This window comes from Myotis daubentonii, chromosome 4 (genome assembly GCF_963259705.1).
Source record: "Myotis daubentonii chromosome 4, mMyoDau2.1, whole genome shotgun sequence".
Classification (NCBI taxonomy): Eukaryota; Metazoa; Chordata; class Mammalia; order Chiroptera; family Vespertilionidae; genus Myotis; species Myotis daubentonii.
Window position 1 is genome coordinate 63,676,699 of NC_081843.1, and position 16,982 is coordinate 63,693,680.

Below are 16,982 nucleotides of genomic sequence, written 5' to 3' on the forward strand. Positions count from 1 at the left end.
TTTGCCCTTATACTTAAGTATGCATGCACACCCACATTAGCATTCTCTACCAGGTCTAGGTGATACTTTCAACTGGTTCTCCCTTCAGCTTTTTCTTGCCCTCACTCTCTGGGATGTCATATTTAAGTCCTGGAAAAAAAGCAAATAATTGAGAACACGAGGGACAGTTTTTTTAGTGAAGACATCTTATTTCAACTGGGAGCTACACTGACGGGAGGATTTCTCTTCAAGGGCAGAGATTGTGTGACAGGTGGGAGGTGATGGGGTAAGATGAGACTATTACTTTCAATCTCTCCCCCATATTTTTTCTTCTTGGTCTTTCTTGGAATCAAATTGGTTAAAACACAATAAGTAAGTGGCAAACAAGAGGCTGACCTTATGCAATTTAAGTTTTTTTTTGTGTGTGTGTGTGTGTGTGCTATAGGTTTGTATCTCCAAATCGTTGAAGTTGAGCAATTGATTACAATTGGTTTTGAAATTGGAATTATTTTAGTAATTCTATGCTGACTGAAATACCACCTAAGTTGTCTTCTTTAGGTGGTGTTGTGTTTGCTTCAAAAAGGAGAAACAGCCCTCAGGTTGTTAAGTATGAATGGCTCTCCAGAAAAAGGACATTAGATTTCTAGGACTGAAAGCACTTGGCTTTACCTCCTAAGAAGTCTCTCCCCGCCTCCAAACCCCGTGTTCTTCTAACTAAAATTCAAATTGCTCCCAGAGCCTGGGACACTTAGCTGTAAATTCTTTTAAGGGAATACTCGGTTACCAGGGCTACAAGTTCCCATCTCAACCTGCCAGCCTTCCGGCCCCCTGCTGCAGATCGCAGAGACCCTTGGCTGTCTGGGCTGGGACCTTGAGCCCCCTCCGCTCCTACCCTCAGCCTATCAGAAATCACAGTGACAACGTTTGAGGTTGGGTGGGAGAGGATTAATCCCTCTTTAACTTCTCTCCCTCCCTCCCTCCTTTCTGAACACCAACAGATCATTTCCCAGGTTTCCTGGTGAATATGAGTGTAGGAGCCACCCTGTCCAATAAAGATTAAATTAAGTAGAAGAATCCCAGCCACTGGATATTTGGAAGCTCCGGTGGGGCATCAAACCAACGTTTAACACATTTTTTCCACTCACTGGCGCAAATCGTGGACCTATTGGGCTTAACTTTAGACAAGAAAGAAAGAAAAAAAAAACGATAAGGAGGGAAGAAGGGGAAAGGGAAAAATGAAAAAGAAAAAAAGTCACAGAGCAACACCAGTTTCAAGGGGAGAAGTGACCTTGTACTCAGAGAGGACGAAGGCAAAGTAGGGCTTCTTGCCCTGTCTGGTCTTTTCTTTCTACTCCAAGAATTGGAGTATGAATGGCTCTCCCAGCTGAGGGCTCGGAATTGGGCAGTTTGGGCTGGTTTTTTAATCTGTGTTTATCCGTTAGGGATGGAGATACACGTGGCCTAGGGTCAGAACTGGTGCTAGAAGGTGCTCTCAGAACCCAGTCAGCTCTTCTGTGCTGACTTTCCTTTTTATAAACTAAGGTTTTGGTTGCGGGAACTGAAGAGTTTCCTCTAGTTACTGCCCAGCAGGAGAAACAATGGCTTTCTCTGTCAGCTGGTTCAGCACACTGGACACTGACCTTGAAGCTGAGGCCGGGTCAGGCACTTCCTCCCCTGGGAACCGGCCCCCAGCCCCTGAATATTGGCCTCTGGCTGCCACCGGCTCCTCCAGTCCCAGGGCGCAGTTCGGAGGGGCAAAAGGCAAGTCCCTTTGTGGCAATGGCTTCTCTGTGCAAATACAACACTGAATAAATTAACCTCAAACCAGCTAGTTGGGGTGTAGTAGTTTAGCAGGACTAATTGCAGACAATGGAGCTGAAATGACTTTTCCAATTAGCTGCTGGTTGGAGTTTAGTTGGAGGAACTGTCAGCTCCAACGATGGGTAATTGCTTTATTGCTCACAAAACTATCATCTATTTAGAACATATGTGCTAATTACTCTGGATGGGCCTCGAAAAAGAGACCATAAATCTAATAGCACTTAAAAAAGTCTATGGTGCTTGTAAGCAACCCCAGGCCCTCGCATATTCTCTTCTGCCCAGGCTGGCCTGATGGATGGCTGTCTTTCAGAAAGGAGAGGCTTGGACTGGAGGCACTGACGGGGATGCTCTGGTCACCTCGCGGGTGCAGGAGAGAGCGACCAGCGCACGCTGTGCCCAGGCGATACATCACTGTCATCAAAACCAGTCCCCTCTTTAGCCATGCACCCGCCCCCCCATTTTTGCCAAAGATGACTTCAGAAATCTTTTAATTGGATTGTGCTAGGAAATTAATCTCCTTTAGCCTTGGCTAAATTTGTGGCCACTGTCAGGAGGAAAGCGGCAAATGCTCTCAGCACATGTGCATAGAGACGCAGTCCTCTACAAACTCAGCTGGCCGTCCACACACATGCGCCCACTTGCACAGTGACTGCCGGGAGGCCACGTCCTCCTGCTCCGCTCCCCTCAGCCCCCCAGGATTCCCAGCCGCGTGCGGGCCCATCCCGCGTCCCCAGGAGTGACTGGGGGTGAGGGAGGGGGGAAGGACACATCTGGGCGAAAGGCCGCGGCGGTCCCGGGGTCCCCTTTGTGTAAAAGCCACGCTTCCGTCCCGGATTCCCTAGGTCTAAGTCCAGCAGACCCGCAGCACCCGGCCTTCCTTCCCAGGGGTTTCTGGGGCCGCTACCGGGGAAGAAGGAGGCTAGAGCGGCGGGAAGAGGAAGGAGGGTGTGTCGGCGGCGGCAGCCAGATTAACTCTCAACTGTGCCCTCTCCCTCCCCCCACCCCCACCCCTTTCTGGGCGAAAGCGCCCGGCTCGCCGCCGGCACAACTTTGGAGACACTTCCCCAGGACAGGCGCTGCGCTTGAGGTCTGAGAGCGGGCGCTCCCCGCTCCCGCCTGTCCCGGGAGCACCGGCGCGGCGCCCGCTCCAGCTCCAGCGCCAGCTCCGCGGCCCGAGCGCTAAGCCTGGCCCAGCGCTGCTCGGGCGGCTGGGGAAGCGGCCGGCCGGGTCCCACGGGCTGCTTATCTCTGCGGGAGGTGACAACATCTGCCTGAAACGGGATCTCTACTTTTGCAGCTCAATTGAGCTCTTAATAGCAGCCCTCTGAGGTGTGGGTAATTGATGGGGATAAAGGCGTAATGACTTGACGGGGAGACGCCAGCGATCCTTTGATAGACTTTTACAAGAACACCAACCACCCCAAACACTGGCAAGGCATCGCCGGGTGGGAGGATGAGAGGAGGACCCGGGGGCAGGGAAAGCGGCGCCCGTGCAGTTTGTATCAGGGAGGGGGGAGCCCTGGCTCCCGGGGCCCGGGCACTGGTGGTCGCGTGGTCACGGAGAGCGGGGCGGGACGAGGACCCGGGGAGTTCGGGGTGACAGGTGACAGGACTGGAAGGCGGGGAGGACCCTCGGGCCGGTGAGAACGCCGCCCTTCCCAGGCTGGGTCACTTATCAGCCCTAACCTTGCGCGGGGCTGCGTCCCCACAGGACGGGCGCCCCCAGCTGCTCTCTCAGCCCCCCTCAGCCAGTGTGAGCGCAGGGGGCTCCGCTGAACGGACCACCTCAGAGGAACTCCAGCGCTAGCAGAGAGAGGCAGGCGCTGGTGTGTGTGTGTGTCCCTGAAACCCGGAGCCGGAGCCCAGCGGCCCCTGAGCACGTGGCCCTGTTGGCCCGCCAGCCCGCAGCGCCCTGAGACTCCCCGCGCGGGAGCGGGCGTCGCGGGTCAGAGCAGCCTGCGCGCCCCCCACCCAGGTTTCGCTCCGCCCGCCACCTCTCAGCACCGCCCGCTTGTGTGCCTGCCTTCCCTTTGCGCGGTTCTAGTTTAGTCTCCAGAGGGTCAAAGCAGCGTCCCGCACGGCTCAGGCCTCCACGTTACGGTCACACAAGCACTAAGTGGAACAGAATATCAGGCCGCCTTTTCTGTTCGCAAAGGGGGAGCCCCCGGGGGACAGGCGCAGGTGTCCCTGGCAGGTACCCTGTTTGACACGTTGGAGAGGGATAATCTTGACGCATCAGGTCTGAGCTCCCCTGGAAACGGAAGGAGAAATGACTCCACTCACGTCCATATTAGATTGTATTGAGAACTCGCAGGTGTTTTGGCTGCCGCTGTTCTTTGCCCTCCTCCAGGGCCTCACCTAACAGGGATCAGATTCCCCAGAAACTTACTTTCCCCAAACCCTCTTGTGGAGAAGGCGCACGTTGTCACCGGAGGACGCGTTGGGGTCAAGGACGGGAAGAAATGCAATTAGTCCCAACGCGCCTTTCCTCCTCGCCGCCTAACCTCCTCTAGCACGACTCTGCCCTCTGCGAGGTCTAGGGGGTCGGGACTCACTGTCGCTGAGCCTGGGAGCCCCGTGCCCCCGCAGCCCCACCCATGGAGGCCTGCGAGGCCGTGGTCTTGTCCCCAGGCCCCTCGGAGTCAGGGACAGGGTCCCGCTCAGGAGTTCCAGCCGAGAAGCAGCCGGTGACCTGGCGGCGGGTCCCGAGGCTTCCCTGGAGGCCTGCGGTCTCCCTCCCGGCCGCCGGGCCCTCAGGAGCCCGCGGCAGCCACCGGTCCCCCCAAGCGCTGGGATCGGCGTGGTCCGGGCCCGCAAGGGCCGCGGGGGCCACCGTCCCTCCAGCAGCCAGGGCCCTGCTCCGCGTGGCTCCTCATGTCCTCACCCACAGGGCGCTCCCTTGGGAAAGATCAGCGCTCTGAGAACCAGGCCGCCTGGGGAGGGCCCGGGAGCCTCCACTCTTGCCCTCGAGGCCGGGGAACTGGACCCTGCGCCGGACAGGAGCGCATAGTGCGTGGAGCCTCGCTCGCCGGGTCGCCTGCGGGCACTGGGCGCGAGTGGGCGCCGGGCGGGACCTGGTCGGACGGCAGGAGCCGTGCCCTGGCCGGCGCTGAAGGTCCCATCCCGCAGCGACCAAGACCCAGGCCTGCTCCCCGGAAGATCCTAGGAGGAGGCCAGGCCCGACGGGGTGGGGGTCGGGGTGGGGGTCAGGGTGGGGTTGGCACACGCAAACTTCTTTGGAATGGGCCCCTAGGGAGAGTGAGGCAGCCTCTGCCCGACGTGGTGAGGCTCAGGGACCCGGTGGATGGAGAGCCCTTGGCTCGCCCTCCTCTCTCCTGCCAGAGCGCTCTGTGCCTCGCGCCCTCGGGGCTGCTCCCAGTGGCCCAGCCTCCAGCGGCCAGTCCGCCTCAGGCCGACAGGGGTCGGTGGCCAGGCCCCGGGCGCGGCTGGGCAGCCTTAACCCGGTTGTCTAGTGTGAGCAGGAGCTTGGTCAGTGGGAGTTGACTGTGGCCTTAGGCGTTTTCTAAAACACCCATCTACAAAGCGGCAACAGCACAGAGACACTGCTGTGTAGTTCCTTTAAAGAGAGTTTGGGAGAAGAGTTTTCCTAGCGATTGTTTTATAGCCTCTCACATTGGAAAGTTGGTATGTGTCTCACCAGCAGCACACTGAGCGGCGTCTTCCTTCAGACAGGGACCGAGCAGCGGAAATACCACCAGCCTCCGCCAAACTCGTGAGGACGTGAGGACCGATGGCAGGGGGACTGGTGCTCCAGATGTTGCACGAGAGGCGCTGCAAGTGTGAGCAGGTAATGTGGAGAAGAGTGACATTGTTAACAGAAAGCATCTAATTAACAATGACTTCATTTGATTGGAAGGATGAAAAAACCTTTTTAAATCAATCCAGATTCACTGGCCTAAGCTCAGCCAATTTATGAATATGGAGCCTGACTGGGGTCTGCTTTCTTTCAAAGATGTCATCCTAGGGGTAATAGCAGAGGTGAAGTCATTTGGTTACACTGTGGAAACTTTTATAGTGCCTTCCTTGGGAATTTAATTCAGTGCTTCTTCATTTTATTAGGAACAGACTGACTCCATCCACTGTGCTCTCCCTGTTTAGAGGCAGGGCTGCTTGAAGCAATTAGGTTCAGCAATTAGCATAGTTTTACTGACCCCAGCAGCAGCGCGCTTCTTAGGTTATCCACTTCTTCAAAGTCAGGGGAAAGCTGGAGCACAACATGCTTCCCAGGTGTCCGGGTTGGGGAAATAAGCCCACAAGCAGGTAGCGCAGCAGCGCAGAAAGCTTCCTGATAGTCCTCAAGTGTTTGTTTCAGCAAATACAGGTGGACTCCCGCCCGCGCCCCCCCCCCCCTTTTAAATTCTGGATCACATAATACCTCCTTACTTGGATAGAGCCTTTAAAGCCTATCTCCTTTGGTTGTATTTTTGGCAGGATGGCTTTTGAGAAAGTACATTTTCTCCCTTCTTTTCTGTCTGCATCAATGATGCTGGGGCTAACGTTTTGAAGGAGTACCTGCAAGACGTTTTGAAGGAGTACCTGCAAGACGTTGCTGCAGTCCTCTCAGTGTCACCTCAGCCTATTGGTAGCCAACCTCTTAGAAAATGTTTGGAGCCCAAAGCAGTCTGGGAAAGAAGGGACATTGCTTTTGCCACTGTCCTGGGTAATGAAGGGATTCCATTTACATAGCTGTTTAGTGTCTCTCACAACTCTAAAAAATATATATTCCTCTGTAAGATTTCACTAGATTAAATTGCTGACAGTTCATCAGTAGCAGCAACAATGTAATACCCCTAACCTTATTAAATCAATAAATACTAGATCCATGCATTGAATTAAAAATGTATCAGCATAGCCAGGAATTACAATCATAGGGCCATGGGCCTCAGAATCGAAGATGCCATTCAAAAATTGACTAGTTAGCATTTATTTCACCTTCTTTTTCTGTTTTGGGTTTATGACTAGATATTTGGGACCATTGTGACAAGTTTTGCTTGTTTATTTCTTGAAAATCCTTTTCTTTCACTAATTCCTCACATTTAACCATGAAAACGATGTATTTAACAGTAGTAATATACTTTGACTTTATAGTTTTTCTCATTAGTTTTCATCTAGGGAATATACTTCCATTCAGAATGCATTACTCTAGTAAAACATACTCAGGTGCATAAATTTCTACATAAGCACCAATAAATTTAGATGCATATGTTTTTGTATATGTATAAATAAATATACTCAGTGTGAATGTATGGCTATACATTGATTATAAGTTTATTTTTAAAAAAGAAACCACATTTAAATTTATCTTTCAGCACTGTCAACTATAATTACAAGCCAAAGTACTATTTATAGTTTTAAAACAAGTTATTGATTTAGAATCTGATTTGCTTATTAAAATTTATTCCACAAGAGATGAGATTTAAATTTTCAAGTCTTTAAACTTAACACAGTACTTAGGAAGTTATACACATCTTAAATGGTTACATTTTATGTGTAAAAAAAATATCTCAAATGTGGTTTACCAGGAATTGGTCAGTTAAATTGTAGATTATTATGTAAATTTACAGTTAGTCCCTACTGAAAATTGGGAATGTATTTAACACCTGGAAGTTTAATGGAAAAAGTAATATTACTTTAGCCAGATATTTGTTCATACTGATTAATGATGCTAATTATTTATAAACATTCATCCCTATTAATGTCAGCAAGCATATATGGTACTGAATTCTGAAGATAGAGTCACTGGGCCTTGGGTTCCCCACACTGTGAAAGAAAAAAATCTTTGACAAAATAGGCAATCAACTGAAATCTATCCTCTTTAAATAAACTGATTCCTCAGTATTTTCCCAGTGTTGGTGTAAGTTGTTGTCTGTGATGTCCCCCAGGGCTCCGTCCTCTGCTCTCTGATTTGGTATATAAAAGCAGCTCTGAATGATGGATTACTGTGTCATTGCAGCCTGCGAAGGATTAATTTGTTTCATTGATTTCTCTTTAGGCAGATTGCCAGAATTTGCTGCTTCCCACCTTTCCTTAAGACTTCTAGAAGTAGTAGACAGTAATAGCCTAAGACAAATCAGCTTCTTCTCTTAAAAATACAATCATGAAACTAGGAGTCCTACAAAAGCTGTGTCAAACTTTTTATTGGCAAACTGGGAGAGCAATTAATAGGGTACTCTATTTGCTTTAGAAACATTTTTAATTGAAAAATTTCCTTGACATGGTGACTGAAAACACATTATGTTAATAGCTCTTAAGTAAACATTTATAATGTTTATCCTATAAAATTTTTCTCTATTTTGTAAAGATTCTGTTTAACTCAGGATAAAAAAATGTGTTGTCTATGTAATTGACAAATACTTTTCTTTCTATGCCAGATTTTAGGATCAAATAACATATCAATGTAACTTAAATCAATTTACCTAAAATATTTATAGAATTATTTGACCCAAAGAATCTTCAGTAACTTTGGACAAGGACAGAGAGTATTAGAGCATAGAAATAGAATTGTTTAATTGTTTAAAGGAAAAATCACTTTTCTAATTAAAAAGTAGTATCTGCTCATAATAGAGAATTTTCACAAGTTAAAAATGACATTTTGTGTATTTTCTCTAAGCCTTTTTCCTCCACTTATATGTTTTTATATATAATATATTTATAAAAATATGTAGACATCACTTCATATTCTGCTTTTTTTTCAGTTTGTGTAGTAGAATAAAATTTTTTGTATATAATTAAAATTATTATTAAAGTCATTTATATTAACTGTATAATGTTTTAACATATATAATTTAATTAATTGTCATTCTACCACTGGAGAGTTAGATTTTAATTTTCCATTATAAATAAAGTTATGATGAATAACATTTTAAATGAATCTTTAATCATCCCTGTGGTTATTTTCTTATGATATATTATTAGAATAGAAATTACTTGGACTGAGGGTATAGACTGTATTTTTAAGGTTTTTAATATTGATTGCCAAATTGTTTTCTAGAAAGGTTCTTTCACTCTGTACTGGCACTGTTTAAAAAAATTCCTCTGTAGAGGCAGCATTCCAATTCATGTTACATGAGCAAATAAAACAGAACAACAATCTTTTCCTTGTGTTCTGAAAGTAGTGGTAGTATTTTGCATATACTTAATTTCTCAGAAGTATTTTCCCAACTGCAGATGTGAAATAGGCTGGTTATACAAATCTATTTGTTTCCCTTCTGTAGTGCTGAAAATTATATTGATTTAATGATCTCAAGTTATACTTTTTATGCAATTAGTTGTGTAGTAAAAACTAATATTGTCATGTGCTAATGTCTTTTTTCCTTTATTGTGCTATGGTAGTAGTCCATGCAGTATCAGCAAGTTTGAGCTTTTCCTGTGCTTTGCTGAAAGGAAAAAGGAACATCTGTTTCCATTATATATCTGCATCATAATGATAACAATTAAATAGCTATTATGGTAGTATACAGTAAATATATTTTGCTGAATGACCTATACTTTCTTGTTGGAAAATTTCAGAGATTTTAGAGACACTTAGTTTTACAGGTAGTTTCGTGTAGAGGTTTGGAAAAGTGTTTGCTTACTTTAGGTAAATCATTGCAGTTCATTTTTTGTCTCAGTAAAAACAAACAAACAAACAACCTGATGATTGAGTACGAGGCTCTCAGATGTGACTCTTGAATATATTTACCTTAGGCATGTTTGGAGTACAAATTATTATTGTTTCTCTCAATATATATATTTTTAACATTTTGAAATTATTGATTTGAGTGGGAGAGAGAGAAAAGAAAAACATCAACTCATTGTCCCACTTATTTATGCACTCGTTGGTTGATCCTTGTATGTGCCCTGATCCGGGATCGAACCCACAACCTTGGGGTATCAGGACGACACTCTAGCCAACTGAACTACCTTGCCAGGGCCTCTCTCAATATCCTTAAATGGGCAATAATGATACTAATAATAAATAATACAGTTTATTTTGTGTTTTGTGCCACTTATGTACTGTTTATATTTTACTAAGCTGGAAGATTGTGTGTGTGTGTGTGTGTATTTATTTATAGCCTATTTCACTTTTTTTTCCTTATATTAGGGGGACACAGTGATATTTACCTTTCAAATTCAGCAGGAGAATGTTTGAAACCACATACTATTTCCATTGACCTTTAAATTTTCAGAGAAATGTTTTGGTTAAAGATGTTTTGGTGGTTACTTAAAAAATTGATTAGAAACTATTTCAAACAAAAAATAAAAAAATCATACATATAACTCCATGTACTCCAAACTCAATTTGAGAAATGAAATGTTACCAGTACAACTGAAGCTCTTCCTGAAACGATGATAATCATCTTAAATTTGATGATTTTAATCCTTTTTGCCTTATAAGTACCTTTTTTTACATGGTCTAGAATTTTGACATAAGTGAACTGTCCTTTCAAATGCCTGGGTATGTTCCTCTGCTTTATTGTCCTCATCTGTGAAGTCGGGGATAGGTCTACATGTTTTCTGGTGGCCTCCTGGCCATAATTGCAAAAGGTTTTTTGATTACCTCTTGTTTTCCATATGAAACAAAATAAAACAAAACAAACATAAGACAGAGGCCCAGAGAAGTTAACTAACTTGCCCGAAACAGAATAGTAAATCCCAGAGCTGGTTATACTGGTAAAACTTAGTTCTCCCGACTTCCATTCAAGCACTCTTTTCTTTAGTTCACATTGTCAGCTTTTGGGTACTAGCTGACTGACCACTGCTCTGGACTATCCACAGGCTTGTGTGATTTTGGGATTGTGCATGCAGGAAAGTTTTCCTCTTAGAATATCTTTTCTGTGGGTAAAAATATTGCAGCCATATCAGCCTGGAAGTTACTTATAGAAGAACACTGTGTGTCCTGCAGAGCCTGTGGTTCCCTTCTGGACTTTTCTGGAAAGAATAATAGTTTGGGTATGATGAGGCTTTCGATAGCACCTTACTTTACAGTTAATTTCCTGATCTCTGTGTGGTAACCGGACCAGGAAAATGCAAGTGTCTCCTTATGTGTACATGTATCTCAATTTCACTATATTTTGGCAGTCAGGACTTTGACAGGTCTTTCATATTTTTATTATTTTATATGTTTTTATTGATTTCAGAGAGGAAGGGAGAGGGAGAGAAAGTTAGAAACATCAATGATGGGAGAGAATTATTGATTGGCTGCCTCCTGCACGCCCCCTACTGGAGACCGAGCCTGCAACCTGGGCATGTGCCTTTGACAGGAATCAAACCCTGTATCCTTTAGTCAGCAGGCTGACACTCTATCTACTGAGCCAAACCAGCTAGGGCTTTGACAGATTTTTTAAAAAATATAGCTTATTCTGTGGTCAAATCACAAGCCACTTTCTATTTGAAAATAAGTTTGCTTTTTGTTTCTGTTTAGCAACCAACTTACCAAGTGCTAAAGTGAAAGCAGCACAAATAGAATAACGTGGAAACACATTTTAAAATCCCTTTGGAGAAAAACCCCATTCTAAAAATGGCAATTTAGAATTACATGCATGTACGTTTTCTCTCAGGATTTCACTCTAATAAATTTAATTCATTCTTAGTTGAGATGAGTAGGCTTGACTCATAATATTCACACAGTATCATGCCTCTTCTATGAAAAAAATAGCATTATAACTAGATGTGGAGTTACGTATCTTATTGTAAAACCACCTTTTCCAAAATCTGTTGCTTCAAGACCAAAAAGTTGGTTTAATAAATTATTTGCTTCCTTCTATAAATACATACTTGGAAACTTGTAATAATAGAATCATTTTTCTTTAGGGCAGATGAAGCTACTACTAGGGGCTTTGCCAATGCTATAAATATTTCCAGGGTGGTTGTGTTTTAACAAGCAAACCACATAACATTTTTTTTCTGAGTAGTTTAGGTCAATTATCTTATGTGTTCAGCAGCTTCTAGTAAGAAAATTTCCCTAGCATATTAGGTTGGGGAGGAGAGATCCAACATAATCAGATATCCCTTTTATTTAGCCTAAATTATTGGTTTATTTGCTTAGACCAATATGATTTCTTTCGTTTCTATAGCATTTTTATCTGGAGGAAAGGAGTGTGTGTGTGTGTGTGTGTGTGTGTGTGTGTGTGTGTGTGTGTAAAGATTTCACAAGGTAATTCTTGTCTAGTTGAAAATTCTGGTGAACATCTGTAATATGTAATGTAAGGAATTTTTTGCACTGGTTAAATGTCCCCATGTTGCTCTAGCAAGTTTATGAAATTCATGAGAAAAAGGTGTGGGTAAAGGAAACAAGCCCCTGGCTAACCTGTTTTCTTCCTGATCACAATATGAATCTGCCTGATGGTGGCGAGAATATGGAATCTTAACCACCAAATCAGCAATGCAAAACCAGAATGACCCCAGTGAGACATGAGAATGGATAGTCCATATACAATCCACATGTGTTACCTTACTCTCTTAGTGAAAATTGCTCTCTGTGGAAAAGTTATGTGGTGTTTACAGAAATAACAGAACATGGTAAAAGGTTATTTATTTTTTTGCCATTTAGAATAGTAGGATTATAGTTTCTTAATATTTTCACTTTTTCTACTCAGTTCTTAATGACTTCACTTTAGATCAAATTGAGATTATTTCAAAAATGGCATTGATTGTATATTTTCTGTTGACACAACCAATGCATAATTTTTAGCTGTGACTTCAGAATTTGTCTATGGTAAGAGACATAGAATTTTCTTCTATTAATGTTAGACTTGCCTGCTCACTAGGATTATTTCCCATAATTTTTAGGATAATTATGTTACTGTTGTGCTTATTGTTTTTGAGATATAGAAAATTACACTTTATTGAGTTCTTGTCATGTTTAAGGTATATGAGGTAGATAAAGGCATAATCCCTGCCTTCAGGGGTATAATAATCAGTATGGTCTTTTTGCCAATAATTTAATAGATTATGTTTTCTTAATGTAATGTATTTGTGTTATTTATTAATATTTATTAATATTAGTATTTTAAGAAAAAAGAAAATATATTTAGTTTTTTTTTCTATTCTTCACTTTTTGAAAAAAATCTTAGAATTATAATTTGGTGTCAATCAAAATGATATTGTATTCTTAATAGAGTATCTTGAATAAATAGAATATGGCCGTTGCTAACTTCAAGTCAGTTTTTAAAAAATATAAGGCCTAAGAATTTTTCTTCATACTATAAGTAATTTTGTTTAACTTGAGTATGCCAACCTAATTATTTCTCTGCAAAAAGTAAAAAATAAAATACTTGTGTAACAATGTTTTTGGAAAAGTGGACTTTATGTTGCTTATTTAGCAAGAAGGAGGTTCATTTTTTTTTACATCTCAACTAACAAAATCTATTTGAGTTTAAGTTAGGAATTATACAAAGTATGAAGGCAAAACATATTTTCATAAGTATTTAGAAAAATACCTATGATTGGTCTTGACCCCACATTACTTTGATGCTAATATTACTGAATTTAGTATAGCATTCAATATGTATTTATAGTTCATCAAAGTGTAAAAGATGCTAAGAATGAATACTGTTTGGCTTTCTCACAAGTATTGGATTATTGATATATTTTCCAACAGATTTGACCAATGTAGATAGATAACTTTTATATAAAAAGGTCAACAAAAATACTACCATTCTCTTTATAATATTTGTAGTCTTTTTGGACTTAATTATTTAGTTTCTTCTATTTAATGTGTAGGTGTAGATATAAATTTTAGTTTATAAGTACTATTATGATTAGCAGTGGAAATATAATTTGTATTTTGTGTAGAATGTTTATAAGATATAACAAGGTCCTTTTGAATTTTGGTGATCAACTGGGTTTTGCATTATTTACACATTTCTCAAAATGAGTATATAAATTCCAAAATAAGTCCCTTTTCAACTAGTTACATTTTTGAGATGTATATTTTAATTTAACAAGTTTTATATTTAAAAAGAGGCAAAAACTACAGCAGTAATACCTGGTATAAGGTTACAGTGGATTATATCAGTCTGATATCAGTCTAAGTTGTAGTTTTTTTGGACTGGCTAGAGCTTAGTGATCTGAGGAAATAAAGGAGTGTTATTATAAGAACTTTGAAAGCCACATTCCAACTGATGTCTATGAGAGAGCCCAAAGTCACCAATATCCTATTTGTATTTCAGTTCCAATATTAATAAATTTAAATGTGTTTTGAGTTTTAGCAAATGGTTGAAAGATTTTGAAGATCCTACATTTTATAGTAAGGAAGTAGCCAAAGGCAATACTTTTATTTTCATATACGCTTGCCTAATTATTGTCCTACTCTAGCAAAGTATATAATTTTGTTAACCAGTGTCACCCCAATAAATTCCAAATAAAGGAAAAAAGTAAACCCTTAATTTATGAATTTTATTTTTTCTTTCTTTCTTTTTTGGGTGACTATTACTTTTTATAAAACTATTAAAACCCCATTATCATCATTATATATTAAGCACATCTCATATATTATTTGATCTATTCATGTAAAATATAAATTTTCCATTATACTGATGAAGAATTTGAAGCCCAAACATGGTTTTTTGCATAGATCACATGGCTGATGAGTAACAGAGCAGGAGTTCAAACTGAAGTATGTCACTCCAGAGCCCATTCCTGATCCATGTTGATTTGATTGCTCCTTATCAAGTAACTCATTATGCTACCTTATGATTTTATTATAGGTCAATTAGAAACTCACAGGTACATACAATTCCATAGAACAACACTCTTACAAAACAAAGGGACATCTATGTAATTTCATGTTATTCTCATGTTCTGGTATTTATAGGGTAATGATATTCTCCAGAGTTTATGTGATGCTGTATGTATAAAAGGTACTAGAGGATGAAGGATGACTCATATCTGAGAGGTGTTTTTTTTTTTTTTTTTGGCAGTAGGTTGGCTTAGCTATTAAATAGCACTTTTGCTACCAGATTGAAAACTTAATAGCAAGGAATTTTATTATTTCTGATTTGAAATCTTTCTTCAAAATGGTTTTGTCTTTAGTGGCTTTCAGGGAAAAAAATCATGGTTTCCCTTAGTAGGTATATTATTTTGCTAGAGCTGCTGTAACAAAGTAACAAATATGGGGTAGCTTGAGCAACAGACATTTATTATCTCCCAGTTCTGGAGACTGAAAGTACAAAATCATGGTGTTGGCAGGGTTGGTTCCTTCTGAGGGCTGTGAGGGAGAGGATCCATTTCATGCCTCTCTCCTAGCTTGTGGTGATTTGCTGGCAATCTTTGGTGTTCCTTGGCTTGTAGATGTAAATCACCCCAATCCCTGCCTTCCTTTTCATATGGTGTCCTCTCTGTTCAAATTTTCCCTATTCATAAGGATACTGGTCATATTGGATCAGAGCCCATCCTAATGACCTTATCTTATCTTGATCATTTGCAAAGATCCTATTTTTAAACAAGGTCTCATTTGCAGGTACTGAGAGTTAGGATTTCAACATCTTTTTTGGGGGACCCAATTCAACCCATAGCAGTAGGCAATTTTTTTCTAAGACAATAGATTTGGAAACACTTTAGTAGTGGTTATTTACATAATTTGCAGTTTATCAAATCAGCAGTATAATTATATGCACATCCTATATAATAAAAGGCTAATATGCAAATAGACCAAACGGCGGAAGGACCGGTCACTATGACACACACTAACTACCAGGGGACAGATGCTCAATGCAGCAGCTGCCTCCTGGTGATCAATGCGCTCCCACAGGGGGAGCACCACTCAGCCAGACATTCCTTGAGGGCTCCCAGACTGCAAGAAGGCTCAGGCTGGGCTGAGGGACCCCCCCTAAGTGCATGAATTTCGTGCACCAGGCCTCTAGTCTATATAATAAAAGACTAATATGCTAAGTGTCCTTCCCACTGTCTGACTGGTTGCTATGATGCATATTGACCACCATGGGGCAGATGCTCAACACAGGAGCTGCCATGACGCACACTTGACATTTACAAGAAGCAGCAGCGTGGACCTGGCCGACAAAGCAACGCTCGACTTCCCCCAAGTGGGACACAGGCCCTGCCACTACCCCAGAGCGAGCGACACTTCACCAAATCATAGCTGTTGCTGCCGAGACCCCATGGCCAGCCCAGAGGCAGTTGCTGTGGGCTCTGGGTTATGATGTCATGTAGCAACGCCTGGCTTCCTCTCCATAGCGACTAGCCTCCTTGGAGTTTCTTCAGCCCAGGAACACAACTTGCTTTATAGCCAGATGCAAACATTTTACACTTTAACCAAATGTTTGTGAAGCATTTGCCCATGCCTCACCTCATTTGATCCTCACAGAAGTCCTGGAGTAGGTAGATAGGAGACTCGGTGAAATCCTATTTTCTTTTCATTAGCTAGAAAACAGATTTAGAAAGCTTAGAAACTTCACCCAACTGAAAAGAAGTAAGAAATGGTGGACCTTAAAAAAAAAAAAAAAAGAAATGGTGGACCTTCAAAATGACTTCACGTTTTCTCACTGTGCAGAATATAGTCAAACACTGCTGCAGTTAAATATTTTAACCTTTTTCTCCCTACATGATCTACAATAATAATCTGCTTTGTGTTGATATTTACTGCTGTGTTGCTGACAATTACCTGAAAGAAGTTGGTGTGCTTCACTGGGCTGGAAAAAGTTTAGCTAAGTCAGAAAGCAGGTCTAATTAAGTAAGTTTATTCTATATCTATAAAAGGCTAAGTTGACTCACGCATGCACAATACTTATAAAGCTCTTGTTGGTGCCAATCGCACGTGTGTGTTTCCATCTGTCATTGTCGATTGTGAATTTGGTTGACACTTCTATTATAGAGAAAGGGTGAATAGCAATATTAAAATATTTCTTCTAATTAATTTCCTTTTAATGTGCATGAATTCATGCACCAGACCACTAGTATATTTATAGCTGACTCGTGTGAATATTTGTTCTAGAATAGGACTGATTTTGCACTAGTATTCTTGTAAAATCTTGTTGGAAGAACAAATTGGAGAACTGTTCAAAAAGGCTTTCAATAAAAGATGATTGCATATCATGATGTGTGGGGCATATAATGAGCTATTGGTATTGTATGTACAAGATGGGTATAGCTGGTGGTATGATCAAATTGGGATATAGGTAGGCATTCAGGGCAAGCAGATGTTGCAGAAGAAACAAAAAGGA

At 42.0% G+C, this 16,982-nt stretch overlaps 1 long non-coding RNA gene across 1 annotated transcript in view; it reads left to right on the forward strand.

Moving 5' to 3' along the window:
- Positions 1 to 16,982, forward strand: part of LOC132233429 (uncharacterized) — a 50,689-nt gene that overhangs the window by 5,111 nt on the left and 28,596 nt on the right. Inside the window, exon 3 of the long non-coding RNA XR_009452625.1 lies at positions 5,494 to 5,608. This is a non-coding gene — a long non-coding RNA (uncharacterized LOC132233429). The remainder of the gene's footprint in view (positions 1 to 5,493; positions 5,609 to 16,982) is intronic.